The 11905-nt window shown below is 39.8% G+C and overlaps 1 long non-coding RNA gene and 1 other non-coding gene across 2 annotated transcripts; one reads left to right on the forward strand and one right to left on the reverse strand.

The window, feature by feature from the left end:
- Window positions 1-7146: 7146 nt before the first annotated feature.
- LOC147902071 (U6 spliceosomal RNA) lies at window positions 7147-7251 on the reverse strand. Its single transcript, XR_015541082.1, has one exon. It is a non-coding gene; the product is annotated as a U6 spliceosomal RNA (small nuclear RNA).
- Window positions 7252-11106: 3855 nt separating this feature from the next.
- Window positions 11107-11589, forward strand: LOC147902072 (uncharacterized). Its single transcript, XR_015541059.1, has 2 exons — window positions 11107-11256; window positions 11347-11589. It is a non-coding gene; the product is annotated as an uncharacterized LOC147902072 (long non-coding RNA).
- Window positions 11590-11905: the final 316 nt, after the last annotated feature.

The raw sequence follows: 11905 nt of genomic DNA on the forward strand, positions 1-11905 counted from the left end.
GTTACAACTACTTTCAAAACCTCCACATCATCGTCCAGTTGTTCATCGGCTTGACAGTCATAGGTCCACCGTGGGGCATGTTCTTCATAGTGATCAGACTCTATTTCTTTCAAGATACGATTATTGTAGTACATGTACACCAATTTCTCAACTCAACCAGCTAGCAATCAATTTCGAAGAGTACTATGCACATATTTGTATGTACTGCAATTTCTCTCCGAACTAGAGTTAGAAGCACATTGAGCAAGTACGCGCATTGCAAATGGCCTCAAAAGTTCACAACCCATGCCATTCAACATCCACCACTTCCATGCTAGTTTTTGTTTGGCCATTTCCTTAAAAAAAGTTCCGCTGAATCTGCCCTCTTTCAATCTATATTTGGTAAACTCAAAAATGCATTGAGTAGCTTGATCTCTTTTCGGATAGAATGTATTGACAACTTGATAGAAGTCATCCATGACTTCTTGTTTAGTCTCAGGCTATAAATTCCAATACTCAAGGTCCAAAAGATACCCTACTCTATGCAACAGACTATGGGCAGATACTCACCTTCAATGGAAATATTTCAGCAACACATTACATTTTCTCCTAGTGTATGGTATTCTCGATGTGGACACAACCCATTGTTTTAGTATTTTTGGGCCTTGCAAGCTCTGTTGCACACCCCAGCAAGTCATCCATACCTTCCCCACATTAGGCATTATTGTGTCAAGAGCTTTAATAGCATACATCACAGGAATAATTACATGGTATGCATCTCCCACGTTCTTCCAGAACAGGTCCCTGTCAACTAATCTTTTCAACTCGGCACTCTTATTTCATATGATCTCTTTTTGAACCTCTTCCCACCTTCTATAAAGGGTGCATGAGAATGTCTCCTTAACTGCATCTTTATTTTTCAACAAAGCCTTGAGAATGTAAAAGTGTGTAGCAAATCTTGTTTCTACCCCAGTAGCTTTAACATTGAATTCATATGTTGTCGATAGATATCAAGAACTCGTTGTCTATTAAGCACAAATTTTGCTACTCTGTGAGCCTCTTCGATGGGCTCCTTGAAGCACTCGTGTCATCACTCTTGTGCCAATCCCGCTGAACCAAATTCAAGTTAAGTATTGCAACCTGTGGCATAAATGTGTGGGTACATCCTGTGAATTTCTTTACCTGCAGCTTGACAATTTTTTGCATTGTCCATTACTATTTGTACCACATTTGTTGCTCCCATGCTCTCAATAACTGAAGCAAAAATTTGTGCTATGTAGGGGCCAGAGCTATCAACAGCTCTTAAAAGGTGTTCGCCATGAGGTGACACAACCATTATGTTGATGAGAGGGCGACGTTGTACATTTGACCACCGTCACTCACAATTGTGCATCCTGAAAGATCAAGATTATTTAGAATTACCTAGTTGACTCTCTCTTTCACCTCTTCATAGCATTTGTCTAGCAAAGAATGTCTTATATTATGATAAGATGGAGGAGAGAAACGAGGTCCAAATTCACCTATCTTCTTCCATGCATTTTTCCATGGTTCCTTCTCTACCATCGACAATGATGATCATGTGAAGAATATTGCCTCTGCAAGTGCATACTGGGCATCTTCAAACAAGGGCCCTCGAAAGCTTTCATGCAAGGATGTTTGCCTCATCATTGATGGAGACATTTGAGATGAACTCGGATTTTTATGTTCATGCATCCTTTCAGTGAGATGGATATTGGCAGGTGAAACATTTGACTCACTCTCTATTTCGAGATCTATTTGGTCTACACCAATGTGCATCCCACCGGCACTGGCCACATTCTCACATAAATTGTTTGTGCATGCAGAGGATGTGCCAAGCTTTATTCCTCAACGATGCCCTTTCTTTTGTTCTTCTTTAGCTATTTCTTCCCTAAGTCTTGTAGCCAATCTCTACCTATCAGGATATGTGCATTTTCATATTGACTTGAGATTACTGCCAAAGAAGTGATCTCTAATACATGGAGCTCCACTAGACTTCTGCACAGTACAATACTTGCACACCCAGTCATAGTACTTGCCATTTACGTTATCGACAAATTGCCACTCAACCCCAGGCAACTTTTTGCTTTGGGTTTTTTGAGTAGGATTAGACTCCGTAACCATTGCCTGGGGTCTAGAGCCTTGTGACAAGCATGGTTGACTACCTTGCACTAAACTAGGATCTGTGTCATCTGCCATTAACTCCTTTGTTCTAATATGAGGGCCTAATTATCATAAATGACTCACGAGTGTTAATAACTTCTAGCCTATAATAATGATTAAGAATTCTATATCTTCTACTGTCTACATCAACCTTTGGCACAAAATATTTCATGAACACATTTAAGCAATTAACTCGTATTTCATAGAGACTAAAGTATTAACATGCAAGTTTGCAACAATGAAACCCTAAACCCTAATATTTTGCAAAACCAATAGACAATACCACGTATGTCTACTACGTATGTCTACTATACATAATTAAATCATTGCAAAATTGATAAAACATAAGCTTTTACATACCTTACACCTAGTAGCAATCAATAATCTTCTCTCTAGAGTTTACCAATGTATAATTCGAAAGGCTATCTATTGGCTTCACAAATCACATGTGAACCTTGATGTCCTATATAAAATTTATTAACGAAAAATTCATGCATGCAAGCAACAAGTTGCAACACAAGTCTAACACATGTTTCAAAAAAAAAAAACACAATAGTGCGCTTTTCTTCAAAACATATACTACCCAAAATAGGATACAATGCCCAAAAGTCAGCCACACTCAACAAAACAAAAAATGCAACTAAGACAAATGGCTTCCTCAAGGATTAGTTTTGCCCAGCTCACTATAGGACAACTAACCCAAGATTCATCCACTGCACAATACCTATATCAAACACAAGGACTACCACTACCCAATAATAGGACTAGTAGCCCACAATACACAACAAATAACATATAATCACAAGCAATATATGTGTATAGATATTAGGACCACTCTTTCCCAAAGAAGGACAAATGGCCCAAATATCTAAACACAAACTTGGCAACTAACAAACTAAGTGTCGAAGTCCTTGCAATGATACGTATCAAGGACTACCCTTGCCCAACAAAGGACAAATAGCCTAATCCACGTAACAAGCTAGGTCTCATCAACACTCGAAAGAAACATTTGTATTAAGGACCAACACAGCCCAAGAGTAGGACAAATGGCCCAATCAACATATCATTTCAGAGCTTAGGTCTAAGGACAGTGAACAACTAGGCCTTAGCAAGGGTGTGCTGCATGTCTCTAAAGCTTCCTCTAAAACTAGTGAGGTTTTTATATGTACTCATATAGCCCGCCAGGATTAGGCTATCTCCTGGCAGGGCTCGTCGGGCAAGTGCACTTGCCCGGCGAGTTATGGTGGTTTCTTGGCGGGCCCGATGGGTAACAGTAATATCCCAACAAGATATATTAGTAACAAGTGTCCTGGTTGATTTTTGACCGATTTCGATAATACACACGTTATTAACGTGATTTTACAACGTAAGTACGCAACGTTAATAACATGTTCACATTAACGAGATTATGTTAACATAATCCCTGCTTTGGCCATTTTGGTGGCATTTGCATATGCACAATGAGTTTCGAGATGGGTGAATTTCAATCTCTCATGCTTTTTGGCAATGGGCACTTTGTGATTCCCTTGCAGCTTGTGCCATTAGTTGAAGCAATGCACACACAAGAGTAGTGGATTGCACCTTATGATAGGGGGTTCTCTTCAAACATGACGACTCCCTAGATTTGACTCATGCAAACCCCGATGAGTTTGAAAACTTGATCGCAGATACAAGACGCCCTCTCTAAACATTACATCTTTCTAGATTTGACAAGGTTTGGCCGGATCAAGGCTTTGTTTTCAGTTCTTCTATTCAAACTTGAAATTCCCAATTTTCATGTCTTGGTCACTTTTCAACAACAATGATGATTTACCCTCTAGTTATATGGAAGCCGAGGAGCCCCTGAAGCTTAACGTCTATGACCTGACAGGATCACTCATCCTCCCACTCTAGTCTCCATAGTAACCATGACATGGTGGTGTAGATCTGATCACCTTCTTCCTATGTCTCTCAATAGCAGTCCACACCTTCCCATTTTACTTTTCCTCATTGCTTCCATCCTCATCCTGACTACAAAGCGCTCATGGAAGTTTGAGGTAAGGTTTAATCTTCATAATTTTTAAAGATGAGCTCAATTTTTAGGATGAAAGAATTGATGTTTAGATATTTGTGTAATCTTTATTCCCTTCGTACTTGTGATCTACGTTTTGGGATAAAATGTTGTCACAAAAAATCATGTTCTAGAGCCATTTTGGGACCCATTTTTGCATCAAAAGGTTGCAATGGACACTCAAAAGGAGTGGCTCATTTGGGTTATCTAAGCAAGTATCCATTTTGTTGAGCGACACAAATGCAGAGATTTGGATCTATGACTTTAATGCAGAGACGCAAAGAGTAGTGTTGGATGCTTGCCTATGCATAAACCTCACTTTTTGTGACTGTGTGACTGCTAGTTACAACTATCAGTTGCATTTTTGCCTATATGTGTGATGGAAGTTTGAATTTGCAAAAACTATGCCATTTTTCCTTGTGAGGCGGTTTTGGCACCTAATGGTGAGGGACTGACTGCATTTGCATATGCAAAGTGATTTTGGAGATGGGACAATTTCAATCTCTCATGTTTTCTGGGAGAGATGATTGTTATAGGGAAGATTTGCATACGAGAAGCAACAAGAGTTCTTGGGAGATGGGATTTTTAGTGTGGATGGATGGGAATGGAAGAGGCAGCGTAAGGTAGCTAGCTACAAATTTGCCTCCAAAGCTCTTAGGGATCTAACCAAGGTGGCTTTCCAAGATCAAGCCATCAATCCAAGACGTGCAGCACCTGCAAGTGCATTAATAATCATATGCTCCATAACACTAGATGCATTGCCACAGCACCAGATGTAGCATCCCTTGCATTGCCCCAACACCAGATGCATGTTTTTTGATCACCCATCACTCCAAGCTCATCTTTTCTCTATGTTTCAACAAACTCATCTCATGTTCAAGAAAATACATCCAGCCTTGGGAACGTCCCAGTTGCACTTGCAACTTTAGCAAGTCCATCTGCTTGCCAGTTTAAATATGCATTGCATGCCTGCATACAAGTCGATCCTCATGTCATGATTTGATCCCTTGATTTGATCCTCTTGCTTGATAATATTCTTCCCTTCACCTTCTTCTTTCTTCTGGTACAAGCTCTAGCTAGTGTTGCACACATGCCTCCCACAACAAGTGTCGATTCTTGGCCCTTTTCTCTTGGGTTTTGTAGTCTAAGTTTCCACCATTAAAAGATAGGAACTTCTCTAAAGCTCTTCCATAAAGGTACAATATTCACACTTTCATCACGTTTGCTACAAAAGATGAGCCGCAAGGTGAATTCCATTTTAGTTCGCAGGCCGGCCGTAGGCAACAAGTTGCTGGAAAATCAACCGCTCTCGAGAATGCAAATCTAGCACATCTACAATGGCATGAATTGTGTTGAAAAGTTTGGAAAGATGCAAGAACAAGGCCTTGCATCGGAGCACTTTAGATCAGAACATCATCCATTTGGGCGCACAGTTCTTCCTAAACCCAATCAAGATCTTTTCTCCATGACAAAGAACTGGAACACGTTTGAGTTCGCTATCAACAAAATGTGGAGGTCTTAGATGCCAAGTTCCCATGGGAAAGAGATGTAATTGTCTCCATCATCCAAACTTGTGTGGTCCTCAAAGAAAAATGCCTTCAAGATGTCGATAGAGGAGGACCTATACAAGATGCCCAAAACATAGGTAGTTTCAACATCGCTTGCCTACTTCCCTTGTAACCAATAGCTTGCCCTCTTTGCAGATTAGTTGGATTGTCATTTCTTGAGAGATCACCTTTATATTTGGCTAGAGCTACAAAGTCATTTCTTGAGAGATCTCTCTATTGTCGTCATATTTGTCTCTGAACACATACCAAAGTGTGAAGAGGCCTCCCATGAAGGAATGAAGGCCTCCATTGGAGAAAACACTTTACTATATATCACTATACCTATCATTAAGTAATAAAGTAAAATCCTTCTTCCTACAACTAATGGTTTGATGAAAAAATATTATTCATGAATTAACCAAGCTAAAAATTCTTTTGGAGAACCTTATTTTATTCATGAAGAGTGCATGCTTCTCTAGTATGGCCACCTCTCTTTTTGGTTTCATCACATCTATGAACCACATCTAGTTTTGATTGCATTTTTAAAGCTCTCTCTCTCTCTCTCTCTCTCTCTCTCTCTCTCTCTCTCTCTCTCTCTCTCTCTCTCTCAGACATAACGGCCAATCACCCTATGTTTTCTTGCATGCGACCTATTTCATCAATCCATTTCTATAGCTCTCTATATATAGTCGAAGGCTCACTATGCATGTGACCTATTCGTCAATCCATTTCCATAGTTCTCTGTCAATTGTGCAAACACCATTCTAAGTTTGCTTACATGCGATCTATCCATTAAACTAATTCTATAGCACTTGTGGGGCACATTGAATTCATCTTTGTTCTTTGGTCACAATTTTTTTTTTTGCTTCTATTATGAATACACTTGGAATACATAATTGATTTTCACTCTCTTGTTGCACGATTCATACCCATGTTAGCAACAAAGTATAGCATGCGCTCTATGCTTCAAAAATATGTGTTTCGTACTACTATCAGTATGCATTGTAGTGTGTGCTCCTTGGCAGTTAAATGACATGGCACACCCATGTAAATGCTTGATTTTTTTGAGCTGAGTCCTTTAATTATGCCTCCTTATGTAGCTAATTATTTGATTTAACTTGAAATTATGTATGAATGGTCTAGCTTGTATGAAAGATAAGGATATAAATTTGTGCCTCTAGTCATGAGAGAGAGAGAGAGAGAAAGAGAGAGAGAGCGAGAGAGAAGAAGAAGAAGAAGATTGTTTAACATTAGGCCACAAGGCAAGACCCTCACGGGATCATCAGATGTCGCTCCCGGGGATCGAACTCAGCACTTGCCAACATTACAAGTCACTCCTTTAACCAACAAGTCTACCCGCATAGGCATGCAAAAATATTGGCCGGGATTAAAAATTTGGACCATTTCTCAATTTGTGTGTGTCATCCTTGCGCAGGGGCCATGCTAATCTTCTCTGTATCGTTCCAATTTTATCAGATGTCTCTGAAGAGAGAGAGAGAGAGAGAGAGAGAGAGAGAGAGAGAGAGAGAAAAAGGATAGGGGCATCCTAGGCAACCTCCTATCTTAATTTATCTAAATGGCATTGTCTTTATATGTATAATATCTTCACATATCATGTTGACTTTCTATTTACACAAAACCCTCTCCCCAACTCACTTTCTCTCCACTCCAACTTTACATGCATGCCTTAGGAATTGGTCTACCCTTCCTTAAAATACTGATGGAATCCCATAACCAAGCAAGCAAGGGACACATGTGACCACAATTGAAGTGTTTGTCTTTAAGCACTTAGCTACATTGGATTCATGAGACTATGTTCTTAGACTCTAGTTTCTTGATTAGTTAATAAACTTCTAAACTTAGAATGTTTTTAAAGTTCAACATTTATAATTTGTTTCTTTATATGCCCCCTAATGTGCACTTCTTTATTTTTAACTTAGGATGTTTCGTTATACATACATATATACCACACTTCCCTCCAATTTGTTCCTCCTTTTCCTCATGACTTGTGTTTCCCTATAAGAAAGGCTATCACATTCAAAATTTCCCAACTCTGTCCAATTATAACTTTTTTATTTCTAATGAAGATTCACATGTCAATTTTGTGCTTTTTGTATTGTCTTATTGGAAACAATAGCTACAATTGATTAAATGCAATATGCACGATCTCGAATTATGCTCCCTCCTTAGAAATAAGTCTTTTTCGAGATTTAAAAAGCATTAAATTTCTTATAGAGACAATGTTTTAGTTAAACACAGCTATGTATTCATCAATCTATTCAATGTAGTTGGTTAATAGAGTTGGCTCAGAGTTGGATATTGTAAACAATCCAACACAACACTACATAGTAGATTATATATATGTGTGTGTGTGTGTGTGTGTGTATGTATGTATGTGTGTGTGTGTGTGTGTGTGTGTGTGTGTGTGTGTGTGTGTGTGTGTGTGTGTGTGTGTGTGTGTGTGTGTGTGTGTGTGTGTGTGTGTGTGTGTGTGTGTGTGTGTGTGTGTGTGTGTGTGTGTGTGTGTGTGTGTGTGTGTGTGTGTGTGTGTGTGTGTGTGTGTAAAAGACAAATGGAGACTCAACCAATGCATAATGGCTCCTCCTTGGTCTTATTGATCAATACATGATATCAGATGAACATAAGTACACAACACTTGATGAGCACTTGACCAATGTGTTGGTGCAAAAACAAACATGAAAAGGACCACTCGTGCCAATAGTGACCATGTCCTTCTAGCACCATGTAAGTAGCTTCCTAATGAGGATGTATTTAATTGGTTGGATTAGTTCAACTTTGTGGCATCATAACCATCCTAATGATACCCAATGGGAATAATTATTTTCACAAGCCTTAAAATATTTGCTTTGAGGACCCTGCAAGGTATCATGTTGATGTGAAGATAGTGGAAGAGAGGGAAGGAGTCTCACTTGCGGCTTTCTCACATACACAATGGGGGAATACACACAAAGGTGGAGGCTGAAAACAGTTTTCCTCTTCTTAGTTGTGAAAGCCAAAAGAACTCAAGTACAAAGAAATAGAAGAACCCTATATGTGGGTCTTACACCAAACTTAGCTAACTAAGGTGGCATACTAACTGAGCCACGAACTAGAGTAGATAAGGATAGCTGTCATCCAGCTATTATTCGTGGGCGATGTACCAACCGCATCTGCAGCTAACAAGTCGGTGACATAAATGCACAACAGTCACCTTGGCATATCACGAGTGGAGCTCGATATCTCAACAGTTGATCGGGTATAATTTGCATGGGTAGAAGCACTCGATGCATGTTTTAGTATAGCCATGCATGATGAATGGTCAAAAACCAGGAAACAGCAACATTCTCCTACTTTGTTTATACGTTTCAAGTTGAGTAAGGGAAAGCCACATTTCAACATGAAAAGGACAATATTTGGTGGCTCAAGTTAACAAAATCCTTGCATCTCCATTGTTTTATAGATTTATCACATCCTTGTCTCCAAGTGTTTTTTAAAGAACCCTACCCTTTTGATATCATCATTATGCTTAAGAATTATAGCCTAAATCTAATTTTTTTCACCCCTTACACCAAAATGACCTTAGCACTATCAAGGGTAGCCATGCAGTATGCCTCCAACCAAACATTTTTGAAGGAGGAGTGTGCATGTGTCAATCGTTGAGGTGCTATCCCAAAGTGTCCGATTGGTGCCAAATTTTGCACATGCATACATCAAGGTTAGATTAATGTGCCCACCTTTATGTTTAGGTGATGAGGACAAGTGGTGGTGACCTTAGTGAGACAAGTGATTGTCACTACGAAATGGAAGGTGGCATACAGGAGGGTGGTGATGGCGAGCACACTCTTAACAGGAGCTATCCTCCAGTTCTTAGGAAATAAATATAAATACAACTTGGGTAATTGCAAGATATCTTGATGGAATCTCATATGAATCACAATAATAACACCCCTTTGGCCTAGCTTTATATGCCAAGGAATACATATCAACATATAAACTACCCATGCTAGAGAAAAGAGAAGGTATCTTTCACACAAGTCAAGTAATGTATCAATGTTTTCTTTTACGATCAGTATTGCTTAAGAGATTATCATTTTCATGGTAGCATCACATCTTCAGTGATTCCAAAGAGAAGGTATCTTTCATACAAGTTAAATAATGTATCATGTCCAAATTAGTTGCAATTTGGATGGGTATTTTCTAACAAAACCATATTTTTGGATAACTACTACAAGGCTAGAAGAAGGCCATTCGGGAACACGTAAAATGGTTTACAAGGTAATAAAAGAGTTCTGCAAGAGGGGAAGGGTGTAGTTAGAGACAAAGAAGCATTGATGATAGAGGTAGACGTAGCTGGAAGGGCTGGTTCAATGGCTATGTATGAGGCCATTATCATAATAACAATTGGGAGTGGCATGGAGAAGGAGGATCAGAGGAGAACTTGGGTTCCAAATGTAGATGTATGTAAGAAGAGGGACTTCATTGAGACAAGGGCCATAAGTTATGCTCATGCCCTTTCAACTTTCTTGGGTAAAAGAAGTGTCTAGCGGATTCATGGAACAAGGGAGTCTTTTGATACTTTGTTGCCGCAAAGAGCATTTAAGTGTTGTCCATAGGTAGCGGTGCTAGCTAGGAGGCAAAGGATCTCTATCTATCTCCTTCTAATATGGTTTGTGAGGTGTACCACTTGGTGGGAAAAGAAGAGTCCCTTCCACGACAAGAGGAGGATTCTGTGTGATTGAAGGCTCAATACTTCGAAAAAATAGGGATGCAATGTTTTCCTGTGCAAGGTGTAAGAGTTTGGACACTTGAAAGATAAGAAAAAAAAAGACACAACACATGTCCTTAAGAAAGGACAACAATCCGGGTGGTGAATAAAACCTAGACTTGGACCCAAGATTGTTGGGCAAGCTTGAGATAGAGCCTTGGGAGATAGATTTAGCCAAAGGAGAGCCAAAGGGGATCTCACAAAAGAATGACAGGATGTGCTACACAATAGAATTGCAGTAATGGGTTTGGAGTTACGGCTTGTGAGAGGGAGGGAGATAAAAAGCTCAAGCTCCCTTGAGTTATGGCAAGAGAAGTCTCAATTTTAATGTTGGGTGGTAAATTGTTACATAATATTGTACAACCCCGCTTTGGATAGCCTCCAATGGTTGGTTGTTAATTCTATAGATTTGGCAATAGCTTCTGATCATATCTTTGAATTTGTGTTTGTTTGTAGATGCTATTCATCGCCCCCACAATGGCTCCTAATCATAACTTTGAAAAATTTGGGGTGGGACTAACAAAACCTCTTACCTCTGCCACCCAATGGTTCCCCCTGTTCAACGTCATTCTTGGCTGCTGCCTCCTTTTCAAACAACAGCTGGAGGGATTGTGTCCCAACACCTTCTCCTTTGCATGTCAATGCAGTCATGTACGCTGCTGTGCTTATCCCGCTTTACGAGTGCTTCAAGAGCGTTGAAAAGAACAAGCGAGCTCCTTCTGGTGTCAATATTGGTAAGGACAGTTGCTCTTGTCGTCAATGGATTCTTTTCACTCTACTTTCTTGCATCTTGTGTCAATACTTGCGGAGACCTTGCGATGCAGAGGAGATGATCTGCGATGGCAAACGACCAGATAACCGATTGCTAGCATCTACGAGGAAAAATCCTTTTAGGTCTCCTTGGGCTCTGTAGTGGGACTTTGGGCCAGTCAAAAACGAACTACATCTGTTTTTCTCATTCTCCAAATGCCCGTGCCAATTTCTTGGCACTTCGAAGGTTCTTAAGAAAAGGTATATTGTCTGTATCGTTACTTGGTTGCAATATCAGAATGCCATGTTCCACAAAAGAGTATTCAACAGATGTGCGATCCAAACTTTTCTCAACACACTGCCCTTGAGAATTCCTTTCAAGGCGATTGTTCATGATGTCTCTGAATTCCTGGACTGCTTGTGTGTCTGCATGCCCCTTTCGAAATCTTTGCTTAGACTGTGTTCGAGATGCTGAGAGAGGACTTCCTGGAATGCATTGCCAAAGCCACATTTGACCCAAAAACATCTTTTCTTATTACATCCAGGGCACAAACAGGTTTTCCAACAACAGCCCACGAGGCTGAAGGATCAATAGCATCCTGAGAGCAACTCAGATCTTCCTGAAAATCTCCA

The sequence above is a fragment of the Dipteris shenzhenensis genome, chromosome 5, assembly GCF_047967505.1.
Source record: "Dipteris shenzhenensis isolate YYH24624 ecotype China chromosome 5, Dip_SZ_1.0, whole genome shotgun sequence".
NCBI classification, from domain to species: Eukaryota; Viridiplantae; Streptophyta; class Polypodiopsida; order Gleicheniales; family Dipteridaceae; genus Dipteris; species Dipteris shenzhenensis.